The sequence below is a fragment of the Megascapheus bottae genome, chromosome 2 (assembly GCF_031878675.1).
Source record: "Megascapheus bottae isolate mThoBot1 chromosome 2, mThoBot2.hap1, whole genome shotgun sequence".
Lineage (NCBI taxonomy): Eukaryota > Metazoa > Chordata > Mammalia > Rodentia > Geomyidae > Megascapheus > Megascapheus bottae.
In genome coordinates, this window is record NC_143510.1 from 41,771,578 (window position 1) to 41,784,585 (window position 13,008).

General features: G+C 40.5%; 1 long non-coding RNA gene across 1 annotated transcript in view; it reads right to left on the reverse strand.

The window, feature by feature from the left end:
- The window catches only part of LOC150066707 (uncharacterized), a 507,115-nt gene extending 495,220 nt beyond the window's left edge, over positions 1-11,895 (reverse strand). The window contains exon 1 of the long non-coding RNA XR_016533582.1: positions 11,738-11,895. This is a non-coding gene — a long non-coding RNA (uncharacterized LOC150066707). The remainder of the gene's footprint in view (positions 1-11,737) is intronic.
- Between the last annotated feature and the right edge of the window lie 1,113 nt (positions 11,896-13,008).

Genomic DNA, 13,008 nt, shown 5'->3' on the forward strand with positions numbered 1-13,008 from the left:
CCTGGCATTTGCTTGTATTTCTTCATTGCCTTATTCACCAATCAATCTCCTCCCTCTTTATTTCCTGTTCTGCAGCAGGCAGAGTTTCTGGGCGTGGAGAGCATTGTGCTGCAGCCTCACAGCAAGGCTGTGTGCTTCCTTTTGCTTTGACTTTGTCACGGGTCCCTTACCTGCTTCGCAGCTCCTTAAATTCCATTCCCTGCCATGCTCTTTGCATCTGCACCTTTAAGTCACTAAAGGGAGGGGGCCAGCAAGGCTGGCTGCACAGGGAAACCTCAGTTCAGCACAGAGGCAAGCCTCTCTTCCTCCTCAATACCCACTTTTATTCAGGACCAAGAGCTCTGAAATCGTACCATTCAGCCTGTTTGCTTTCTTGCTGAATCAAAAGGACGGTCAGTAATCTACGTGACAGAAGACTTAAGGCATAAGAAGCTTCCCATTCAGGTCTAGGAACTGAACTTTCATGTCCCTCCCAGGAAAATCCTAGTGGAGCTTCCTCTTGTTCCCACTGGCTTTTCAAACCCACAGATGAAAAAAGAAGGACCCCACACTCACCCCATCCCTTCCTGTCGCTGAGCATTTATGCACCTGCAGAGAGATGCGGGACTATAACAGGCACCCCAACTCTATTTTGAGAAACAGTTTCCAAACAGATTACCCGTGAGCCCCACAGCCTTAGCCTCTCCTCCATAAGCCCAGAAATTGGATTACAACCTCATTCTTTATGACTTTTACCATGAACAAATGAATTCTCTGGAAGCATTTTTTTCACTCTCTAAAGAACACAGATGTGTCTATTTCCAAAATGTACATGCATACATTTGTTTAAAAATAGCTGTCTTCGTTAACATCATGATTTTCTTCCCAGTGCTGGGGGTGTGGGGGTGATTGGGCGGCCCTCAGGAAATTAGTGGTAAATGTAAATGTAATCAACCACTGTACCATCATGCTTTTGATTTGGCAAGTACAAACCATTTATGTCAGGGTTTGGGTTTGGTTTGGCTTTTGTCTTTGCCAATTCTAGGATTTCTCTTGTTTGACTTTTCTTCTCAAGGCTGGCACACTACCTCTGGAGCCATGCTTCCACTTCTAGCTTTTTGCTGGTTAATTGGAGAGAAGAGTCTTTCAGATTTGTCTGTTTGGGCTGCCTTTGAACTATGATCCTCAGATCTTAGCCTCCGGAATAGCTAGGATGACAACAGGTGTGAGGCAGTTTCATTGCCAAAGGTAGGTTAGACTCAATCTGATAGGTAAATACAATTTACCTAAGTTTTATCCGTGCAACAAATAATTAAGTCATTACTAAGAGACATAGTTCTATAGTCGAGATCATCTAACTTTCTTTCCTTCCTTCTTTCTTTTTCTTTCTCTCTTCTTTTCTTTCCACATGGGACTTGAATTCAGGGCTTCATGCTTTTACTCTACTTTCCTGCTTACTGGGCACAAAGCTCATGTCAAGCTTTTCTGTAAAGGTCCACTAGTAAATACTTTAGACTTTGCAAGTCCTGTTTTGTGGTTCCTGTAAAATTCTGCCGTTGTAAAATGAAACATACACAGGCTATTTATCATTGAATGAGTATCTTTTGTATTCTAACAAAACAATATACAAGGTGAGTGTTGAAGGCTCATGCCTGTAATCTAAGCTTCTCAGGAAGCTAAGAGCTGGAGGACTGAGATTTGAAGCCACTCACAGGAGAAAAGTCTATGAGACTCCATGTCCAAAATAACCAGCAAAAAGGCATGCTGGAGGCATGACTCAAGTGACAAAGCACTAGCCAAGCAAGCAAGCTGAGTTAAAGAGAGGTACTGAATTCAAACTCTAGAATTAGAAGATAGGGGAAACAAATGTAATGTTCAATTCATAGAGTGATGGGTGAAATTGGATCTTGGCTATTAAATTCTAAATAAACAAAATAGAAAAGTGAAATAAAACATTTACAAAGTTTCAACTTTGTGACTAATGTTACATAATTACCTATTTATCTATGTATATTGATGAATAATGCAATTTCAGTAGATATTCACTGATCATTTACTAAGCAAACCTTTGGGGATCATGCCAACCACTCTGCTACAATTGGCTGATGCTTCACATAGCAAACAATAGCAATATGATCTCTGACCTCATAAAGCTGATGGTTTGGTGATGATGACAGATAAAAATATTAAAAGTATTAATTATAGTTTGTTAAAACTGATATGGAAACGTCAAATTACTGGCATGATTATAACTGGGCAGTAATAAAATGTGTAATGCAGTTTGCTTTCCTACTTTCCTCTATTGATTGAATTTTTTAAAATAAGCCTGTCTCCTTCCTTCCAAAACAATGAGCAGAGTCTCAAAAAGTTGTACGTGATACAAAAGGATAAAAGCCTGATTTGTATTTCCTTTTGAGTGTGTAATCCTAGTGGATTTAGAATAGAGTATGAGTGCTACATTTTTACAACAGTGATTCCAGTTGTCTTTGAAGCTGTGTGCCTTGTGTAAAAAGAAAAAAATCTTCCTATTCTCTAAAGAAATAAATAAACCAAAATCCTTGTCTTTGGTACATGGATGAGGAGCTTAGTGAGTGACAGAAGAAGCCCACTTCTCCATTCACATATTAATTTCAAGGGTAAAGCAAAGAGCTTATGGAAGTAGAGAAGAGAAATAATCCCAGACTAAATAACCTTTTGATGATGCTGGATCAAAAAAAGTCTTTTTATGTTTATTCTGAAAGAGATGAATATTTAAAAAAAATAGAAACTTTCCCCAAAAAGAATATCTGATCTTTGCCCTCAGCTTCTGAGAGGCCATCTTGTCTCACACATCTGATTAACAGTGCCTTGTTTAGGGATGGAGAACTAGTCATGCCCAAAAGATCAACCGGGTGACAGAGTGAGAAGCTCAGCTCTAGTGTGGCTTTGTGCTAGTTAAATGGAGATAAGAGCCTCATTGACTTTTCTGCCCAGTGAGATTCTGAGTCATGATCCTTAATGCTCGGCGTCCACAGGCGCAAAGATCGAAAGCAAAAGCTACTGACTCCCAGGTTACAGTGATTTTTTTGTCTCTCAGTTCTTGACTCCTGCTTTCTATGCCCGGGTTTTCCTGACCTAAGAAGAAAGTATACTGGTGAAATGTGAAATCTCAAGTCTGTGGTAAGACTTCATGTTCTGTATATCCACTACTGCTGCTAGCTCTAGACCCAAATATCATTCACTAGAATCAACAGAAGGAATAATGGCATGGTGCACTCCGATTTTACAAAGATGCATATACTCCTCCAGGACATGACAAAAATAAAAAGGTATGGCCTGGCTAGGCCCTAGTGGCTCACTCCTAACTACTCAGGAGGCTGAGATCTGAGGATTTTTGGTTTAAAGCCAGCCTGGGCAGGAACATCCATGAGACTCTTATTTCCAATAAGCTATTTTTAAAAAGTCAGAAATGGTTTAACAGATAAAACACTAGCCTTGAGCAAAAAAAACTCAGGGACAATGCCCAGGCCTTGAGTTCAAGCCTCAGGAAACACACACACACACACACACACACACACACACACACACGTACGTTGGCCTTAGGATACATTTTAAAATATCGCATAATTTATCATCTTCATTTCCTCTCATATGAGACACAAAAAAGACTAAGACTCCAATCAGTGTATTTCTTTCTTACAAAGAATACAAGTTTTGCACAACATCTTTTTAGTGAGTCAACTTCTCTCCAATTAGCCAGCAAAAAACAGCAAGAGGTGGAAGTGTGGTTCAAGTAATAGAGGCTAGCTATGAGAGCAAAAGCTAAAGGAGAGCACAAAGCTCTCAGTTCAAGCCCCAGGACCAGCATATACACAATATAATGTTACATTTTGTTCCTGATTTAGTCTTTTAAGAACATTGTTTCTTAGAATGACTTGAGTCATATCCCTACAAACACTGGGAATTGTGTGATGTGGTTGGATAAAGGAAGAGGGAGGCTGGAAGGAAAGGTAAAAGGAGAAGGTATGATTAAAGTACTTCATAAAGAATATAATAATTAAATCAATTAGGACTTTAAGGAAGGGAGGGTATAAGAAATAATGAAGGATGTCAACATGACCAAAATAAATTAATAATGTGTAAAGATCAAAATGAAATAAATGATATGTAAAGAAATATAAAAATGAAAAAAAGAATATTGTTTCTTTGGGTACATGGTACCGAGGCTTGAACTTGCCAGTCAAATACACTTGCCCTAAGATGCTCACAACTATAATACTAGTTATTTAGGAAGCTGAGATCTGAGGATGGAGGTTCGATGCCAATTCAGGTAAGAAAGTCCATGAGATTCTAATCACCGTCAACCACCAAAGCTAATAGAGCCCAGGTCCTGAGTTCAAGTTCCAGTACTGGCACATACATACATAAACAAAAATCCAGACAGAAAAATTTACATAATGTTGCTCCTTTAACAACTAAAGTGTTTCCTCTGGTTTGCAATGCACTTATATAAGTCATTTATTATTCATTTGGAGGGTTTGAATTCAGGATGGATTCAACCTCTAGACACTTGGTCTCGTTCTGACTTTGTCCTTGGCTCTTATGTTCCAGTGCCTGGCACTTCAAAAGATCAGGTACAATTCAATTATGAAGTCATGTCTGACTTTTTGAAGTGTAAATCCACTGCACTTGAAAATGGCAAGTGTAAAATCCATTCTTAAAAAGCACTTGACATTTTCACATACAGCTTTACAGCCCTGGAAAATGTGAGCTTGCACACAAGAGATGGCCAAGAGTGGCGAGGGAGAGAGAGAGGTGGGGACAGAGAGGGAGGCAAGGAGGGAGGGAGGGAGGGAGGGAGGAGAAGGAGGAAGAAAAAGGTTCTCATAGTTGAAGTGGAAGTCTAATTTTTAGCTCTTTATTTTGACTGGTAAATAAAAACTTTTATAACTCCGCTTTTTTTTCACAATGCTTAAATTTTGATTTATGTGACTAATGTAGAAGACCTTTGTCTCCGTAAGGACCTCGATGGTTATCCTGTGCTTTTGTTATGCATTTGCACCCTAAAGTCATCTTGTAGATCAGGAATTGATCAACGTTTTCCCTCATGAACCGGACAGTAAATATCCCTGAGCTGCATGGTTTCCATCAGCTCTGCTCTTATCAATTGACCACATCCATCTGTAATATGGGAACCAGTAAGCTTGACTCTGGTCCATTCAGGTGCCGATGCCTGTAATCCTAGCTATTCAAGAGGCTGAGATCTGAGGGTCAAGGTTCAATACCAGCCCAGGCAGGAAAAATCCAAGACACACTTATCTCCAATTAATCACCAAAAAGCCAAAGGTGGGACTGTGGTCCAATTGGCTTTGAGTTGAAAAGGCTAAGGAACAATACCCAGGCCTGAGTTCAAGCCTCAGCCCTCCCCCATACCACCCCTTCACACGTACACCTTGAAAAAAGAGGATCTATTACTTCCTTCTACTAGAGGGAAGATTTGAGATTCTCAGGCTGGCTGGCAGAAATACTAGGTTTTTAAAACAAAGGACAATTCCCTTCATTGATGCTAACACATATAGAATCAGAACTTGAATGGTTATCTAAACATTGCTGATGTCTTTTCTGAAACCTTTTGCAAATCTACAGATCCACTTCTATTCAACAGCTCCACTTTTATTTTCTTAGATTAAAAATAAATAAGTTCAACACAGAAATTGTTGATGCTAAAGAAATATCACTAAATGTGAATTTATGCAATCACTTTTCCTTCCAAAGACCATTGTATAGCACCGCCTATTTCTTAACTCAACTATAACGTTTTCTCATTTTCTTTCACTTTCACAGATTAACTCTCCAGAATGAGTGTTCCCCTATTTGATATTCAGTATATATTTTCTGGTGACAGTTTTATGGTACAATTAAATTTCATACTTTTTTTCAGCCTTCCCTGAATATGCATTAGAAATGCAACCATCATAATTCTAAAACAATTGCCTTGATTTGCTTATATAAGCCCACATCTCATGGGCCTGTGATATTTCCACACATCTCTGTCTACATTCCTGCCCATGCTGACAGAGGAAAAAAACAGTACTGACAGCCAAAATAGATTTTTCCATTAGAAAGTACTTTTGTGAAACGAGAGGCCAGTGGCTCCCCCTTGTAATCCTAGCTAGTCAAGAGGCTGAGATATGAGGATCACAGTCCAAAGTCAGCATAGACAGGGAAATCTAAGACTCCTATCTCCAAGAAGCTGGAAGTAGAGCTGTGGCTCAACTGGCAGAGAGCTAGCTTTGAGTGAAAAAGCTCAGAGTCAGGGCCCAGGCCCTGAGCCCCAGTAATAGCACACACACACACACACACACACACACACGCACACACACACACACACACACACACACACACACACACAAAGTGCTTTGAAAAACACTTTGCAGTTCAATAGTGACTATGAAATAGGGCAAATCAGTTAGGTCACAGAAGGAATTGAAAATTGATTATCAACAGCATACTAGACCTGCACTTTTCAACACTTATTATCAGAGTTTAGCCTATAAGACATTGTTTTCACAATTAAACATGGTGGAAAAAAAATCCAGATGTTTAGATGGACTAAGTAACTTAATAAGACTCATTTGGATGCAAAAATAAATGAGCATCAAGTTAACATTAACTTTTAATGCTTGCCATTTTATGTTAATTCGTTTCTTAAATTATGGCTGATACTTTGCAATCAGTCTATGGCTAATTATATCCCCAACATGTAAATCTGACTGAGTGCTGAGACCAAAGGAAAAAAAAAATCCAACAAAGACCTTGGCAACTCACAACTCTCACTCTGTTAACTAATAAAATCCCAGTCTAGCTGGGTACCGGGGGTTTATGTCTATAATCCTAGCTACTCAAGTGGCTGAAATTTGAGAATCTCGGTTCAAAGCTTGTCTGGGCAGGAATGTCTGAGACTTTTACCTCCAAATAACCAATCAAAGAACTATGGTTTAAGTGATAGAGTGCTAGCCTTGAACAAAAAAATCTCAGGAACAGCATGTAAGCCCTGAGTTTGAGCCCTAATACTCACACACTTACACACACACACACACACACACACACACACACACACACACACACACACACAAATCCCAGTGTGCAGACCAATACAGGTTTGTACCAGTCATCATTTCTTCTTCAGTCATCAAAACTAAGCTTGAATAGCCATGGAAACCAGATCAATGCATGCTATTTGCAAGTATTTTTCTTGGTATCTGATGACTCTACCCTCCGATATATTAGGTAGATGCAGATTGGATAGAAATTTTGTTGTTGTGTTTTTGGTGATACTTGGGTTTGAACTCAGGCACTCACGTGGTAGGCAAGCACTCTACCACTTGAGCTACATACAGCTCTAGCCTTTTGTCCCCCACATTGGTTATATTTCCAACTAGGCCTCATCATGGACCAGTCAGGACTTTGATACTCCTATTACTAATCTTCTACACAGCTGTGATTACAGACGCACATCACCATACCCAGCTATTGGTTGAGATAAGTATCTCAACTTTTTCCCAGGCTAACTCAACTCTCACAATCCTCCCCATCCACCTTCCAATTATAAGTGTGAACCACTACACATAACCACACTGGAGTTTTAGAAAACCTCCAAGTAGAAAACATATAAATAAAAAGAACTACGTGATCCAGTAGCTGGTGGCTTATACTTATAATCCTAGCTACTCAGGAGGCTGAGATCTGAGGATCATAGTTCAAAGCCAGCCCAGGCAGGAAAGTCTACAAGACTCTTATCTCCACCTAACCCCCAGATAATCAGAAGTGGCACTGTGGCTCAAAGTGCTAGAGTACTAGCCTTATGCTGACGAGCTCAGGAACAGCACGCAGGCCTTGAGTTCCAGGCCCACAATCAAAAAGTAAAAAGAACTGTGCAGTTAAGTACATGTCCGGGTTTTTACACCCAGACTAAGATGAGATCGAGAAAGGTTAGGGCCGACTGGCTGCCTTCACCCAGCCCTCCCTCACCAGAGGGAAGACATAAACGTGCCAGGGAGACTGTCACAGCAAGACTCGTTATTCCAGAAGTACATTGGGCTAAAATAGGATGCAGGAGCCTATCAGCACAAAGGTGGGCATGGCAGAGGGAGGTAGGTGCTGTCCGAGAAGGGGGCGGAGCCAATCCCAGAGTTATTTTACATCACAAACCGCAGCCAAACCTCCCAACGAGGTGACAGGCAGGTCAAATCTCAAAACCAGGAAATGAGCCCATTTTCCTGATGTGACATGCCCCACAAGTACATACTGAATACTGAGTTTAAATGCTTTTCTACTCTATGCAAAAAGATCGAGTGATCCAGTGCTAGTAATGAAGATATAGTCTAAGGGCACAGTCTCATCAAAAGCTTAAATTCTAATAATATGAAATACTATCTACCATTTATTAAGAATCTTCCTCAACCAGGCACTTTGTAAATGCTATTTATCTTTTTATATGAACCACTCATGAGAAAACCAGAAATCATTTATCAAAGTTGCCAAGCTATGCAATGGCCAAAGCATTCAGAATGGTCTGAGTGCAGAGCTGGGTAGATTGGGACTGGTCAAAGCCAGAGGCATTAAACAAGTATTAGATGCCCACAAATCACCAGCTATAAAAAAAAAAAAAAAAACCAACAATTTCTGTTTTAATGGTGACAATAGTGAGGCCCAGAGAGGGCAAGCAACTTGATGGACTCAATACAGCCAAGCTAGTGGCATATTCAAAACCAAAGCCAGATCTCCTGCGTGCTGAGGCCCCATCTGTCTCCCATATTGGGGTAGCAGAGCTTAAAAAAGGCGCATGAGCTGAGTACCTGTGGCTCATACCTGTAATCTCAGCTTTACGTAGGAGGCTAAGATTGGAAGATCACAATTCAAAGCCAACCCAGTCAAGAAAGTTTGTGATGCCTCAATTACCCACCAAAAAGTCAGAAATGGAGCTGTGGCTCAAGTGGCAGAGCACTACTTGAGAAAAAAAAAGGGGGGGGGGTGGAGTGGAGGTTTCAGGGATAGGGCCCAGGCTCTGACTTCAAGCCCCAGGACTTCAAAAGAAATGCAAGATAGTAACAACAGGACCTAAATGCAAAGGCAGATTCTTCTAAATTCAGGACACTGTACACCTTATTAGGAGTGGCCCAGGAATCCAGTCTGGCCTTCAGTCTGCTGAGCTCTCTCCTCCTCTGCCTTTTTCATTCCTCTGTACTGTGCTCGTTTTATTTTCACCTGCCTTTAATGCTGGGTTTGTGTGGTATATGTGTACAATGACTAACCCTGTCAGGTTTCCTGGGACTCGGGCAATTTCCTGAGATGTAAAACTGGGAAAAACCTGAGCAAATCTAGGTCTTTGGTCACCCTAGTGGTTAAATATCACCGTTCTATATGGTCTTTTTTCCTAATTAATTGAAATCCTTAAATGTTCCTTTGGGCCTCTTCATCCTGCTCCTTGTGGTAGCTTGGTGTGTGACACTGATCCTGGTCTCATGATCATCAAGCCAAACTCCTGAATCAGAATTTGCATTGTAACAAGGTTCCCAAGAGGTGTGTTTGTGTGCAAACCTCTCCTAGTAGAGGTTTACAATAGGGAAAAAACTAGATACATAAGGCATATAGGATGAGGCTAAAGGAAAGGACCTCCAGTGTGGGGTGGCTATAGGAACACCCCCCCACCCCCCCACCCCCGAGCCAGAGGGCTCCTGGCCCCTCCCGCCTGGAGCAAGTGGGGCGTGTCTCAGGACACCATTGGCTGGTGGTCACATTCAGGGACGTCCCTATTTGATGACATGGTGGCCACCACTCGATCTGTATTTAGTGAGTCCGTTTTGTAAAATAAAGTTAGATCTGCACGGAGAGTTTGGTCTCCAGAGTCTGTGTTCCTGGGATTATTCATGGACTCTGCCACCATCTTACTCCTCTCCTAGACATCCGAGAAGGACCCCAACATTCCAGGATATGGAAACAAGAGCCATATAATGTGTGATTGTTGTTCTTAATGTACTATGTTATTTCTCATCACTTTTGTTGTCCCTTGGTTATCTCATATTGCAACAATATTTCATCTTGTTATTTGATATATTGTGTATATGTTTATTTGTTTATTTGAAATAGGATAGGGAAGGGGGAAAATAAGATGAGGGTAGGTGATGGGGGGAGGGAAATGGGGACAAAAACATGAGAAGGGGTATCAATGTTTGTGAAGTAATACACCTTCTATCTGGAGAATGTAATGTAACCCTTCTATTAATTATAATAAAAATATATTAAAGAAAAAAGTTTTAATGTCCATCATTTGAAATTAACATTCTGTGTATTAGTCAACAAACAGGTGTAAAACTAGTTTGAACTGCAAGAGATTTTTTTTATTTTTGTTTGTTTTTTTTAAGAGAACATGAAATTCCCTCACACAGGGCTTTCTATTAAAAGGCAACAAAATGGAAGGTAGAGTCACAAAGAAGTTGGAAATATGTTCTAAATTTGCCTCTGGATAGCTCTGTTTGCCTATATCTGGGCAAGCCTAAAAGCCACTCTGCTCAGACATTTTTTCTCTTGCCAATGCCTGGAGGCTGTTCTGCCTGGCTGGATTTTTGAAGGAGGCTGGTGCTTTTTTTTTCCTCTTTGCAACATTGCCTCTTTCCCTGAGGATTTGTTAATTGAGGTATTACTTCTAGAGAATCATTGAGTAAAACTAATATATTATATCATCTGTTTCTTATTTCCACTGGGGCAATGATTTTGCCATGTGCATCAAGACCATGTTTTGTGTATGTGTATGTATGTGTATTGAGTTGTGTGTGTTCACACACACACATATGGGCTACTACTCATGCTTGAATCATGCCTGTAGTCCTAGCTACTTAGGAGTCTGAGATCTGAAGATCAAGGTTCAAATCCAGCCCTGCCAAACAATTATCTTTTTTGCAGTGATCTCTGTTTTTTATTGTAATTAATAGAGGGGTTACAATTATATTGGCCAGATAGAAGGTGCATTACTTCTCACAAATTGATACCCCTTCTCATGTTTTGTCCCTCCCCCACTCCCTCCCCTCATCTTGGTTCCCCCCTTCCCTTGCCTATTTCAAATAAATAAACATATACACAATATAACAGATAATAAGGTCAGATACTGTAACAATATGAGATTAACCAAGGGCAACAAAAAAGATGAGAAATACCCAGTCATCCAGAAACAAGGACATACTAAAGCCACTAGCAGTGCTATTTACCATAGCAAAGATATGAAACCAACCTAGATGCCCCTCAGTTGATGAGTGGATCAACAAGATGTGGTATTTATACACAACGGAATTCTATGCTGTTATCAGAAAGAATGATGTCGCCCCATTTGTAAGGAAATGGAAAGACTTAGAAAAAATCATATTAAGTAAAGTAAGCCAGAACCAAAGGAACATAGGTTCAATGGTTTTCCTCATTTGTCATAATTAGTACACACCTAGGACTCTCCTAACAAAGGATTACAATAGCTCAAAACATAGATACATAAGGCCATAGAAGATGAAGCTAAATGAAATGAACTCTAGGATATGGAAGCAAGAGCTTTATTTTGTGTGTTCTTCTTAATAATCTATATTATTTCTCATCTCTTTTGTTGCTCCTTGGCTAATCTCATGTTGTTAGAGTATCTGACCCTGCCAAACAATTCTGAGAGACTTTTATTTCCCATTAATTAACCAGCACAAAGCCAGAAGTAGAGCTGTGCCTGAAGTGATACTGTACCAACCTTATCGTTGAATTCAAACCCTGGTACTGGCACAAGAGGAGGATGGGAGCAGGAAAAAATGCAGATTCCCAGGTTTAACAGGCCCTTCAGGCCTCCAGGTGATTCTGACACTGTGTTCTGAGACCTGCAGGTCTAATCCTGGTGATGGACACTCATGGTCCCAGTGTCTTAGGAGACTGAGGCATTTGAGTCTAAGAGTGTGAAGAACCAGCTTGGGTAACATAGCAACACCTATGTCACAACAAAAGCAATAGCAACAACCCTATACACCGGCTACTTCAAGGAAGACTTCACAATGCTGATAGCTCCTGCAGTAAAAAAGCAATCACCCACCTGGGGTTCTATCGGTGATGCCCGCTCATGCCCTCTGCAGGCTCGGGATAGGAAGGACAATGCATCAGACTGACTACTTGAAAGACATTGCTGGAGCCAAGAGCAAACCCGACTTTCCAAGCCTGCTACCCCAAAGAAGCAACAGAATCAATGCAGTAAAATTAACCACAGCGTCAAAATTAGCAATCGAACTGTTAAAGACAAAGCCCTTAATATTTACACTGTCAACAGTTTTCTATATTATTCCAAGGATCTAAAAAATACCATCTTCCTGTTTTGTTTATTTTTTTTTTCAGTGCTAACTCACAATGTGCTTGATGTTTCACAGGATGTGGATACAACAGTGACCTCATCCTGCTCTTAAGAGTCTGTATTTGTCTTGCTCCCATGCATGTACACAGTGTTTACAAGATTCACAGCCCATTTCAAGCACCAACTGCTGGGCACTGCCTGCTCTGACCCACCTGGGAGGCAATCCTTGGAGTCTTTAGCCTCTCCTTATAATGGTTCATATGGGTTCTGTTATTAAGGCTTCCTCCTTAATTACTGACATACATGCAATTCAAGTTACTTTCTTGCAATTATGTTATTCAGCAATAATTGGATTTCTCGTTTTAATTGGACCCTAAATTAGCAATAGCTTTCATGAAAACCATTATGGTGATTTCTAACTACAGTTTTTGCTGCTTTTGGAGTACATTATATTTCAAAGATTCCCCAGTAGAAGGAATCACAACTCTGGTAAAATCATTACATGGGACCTCACTCATGATTACATGTTGGGTAGCTAAGCATTTGCTGAAAATTCTAACCACTGAGGATTGCAGAGTCACAGGGGGGCTGGCCCTTTCCTGAGACTAGAGCTCACCACAGGGTTTGGGTTCAAGATCAAGCCATATGGATTAAACATCCATCCTTTAACAAAGCTATGTGGGGGA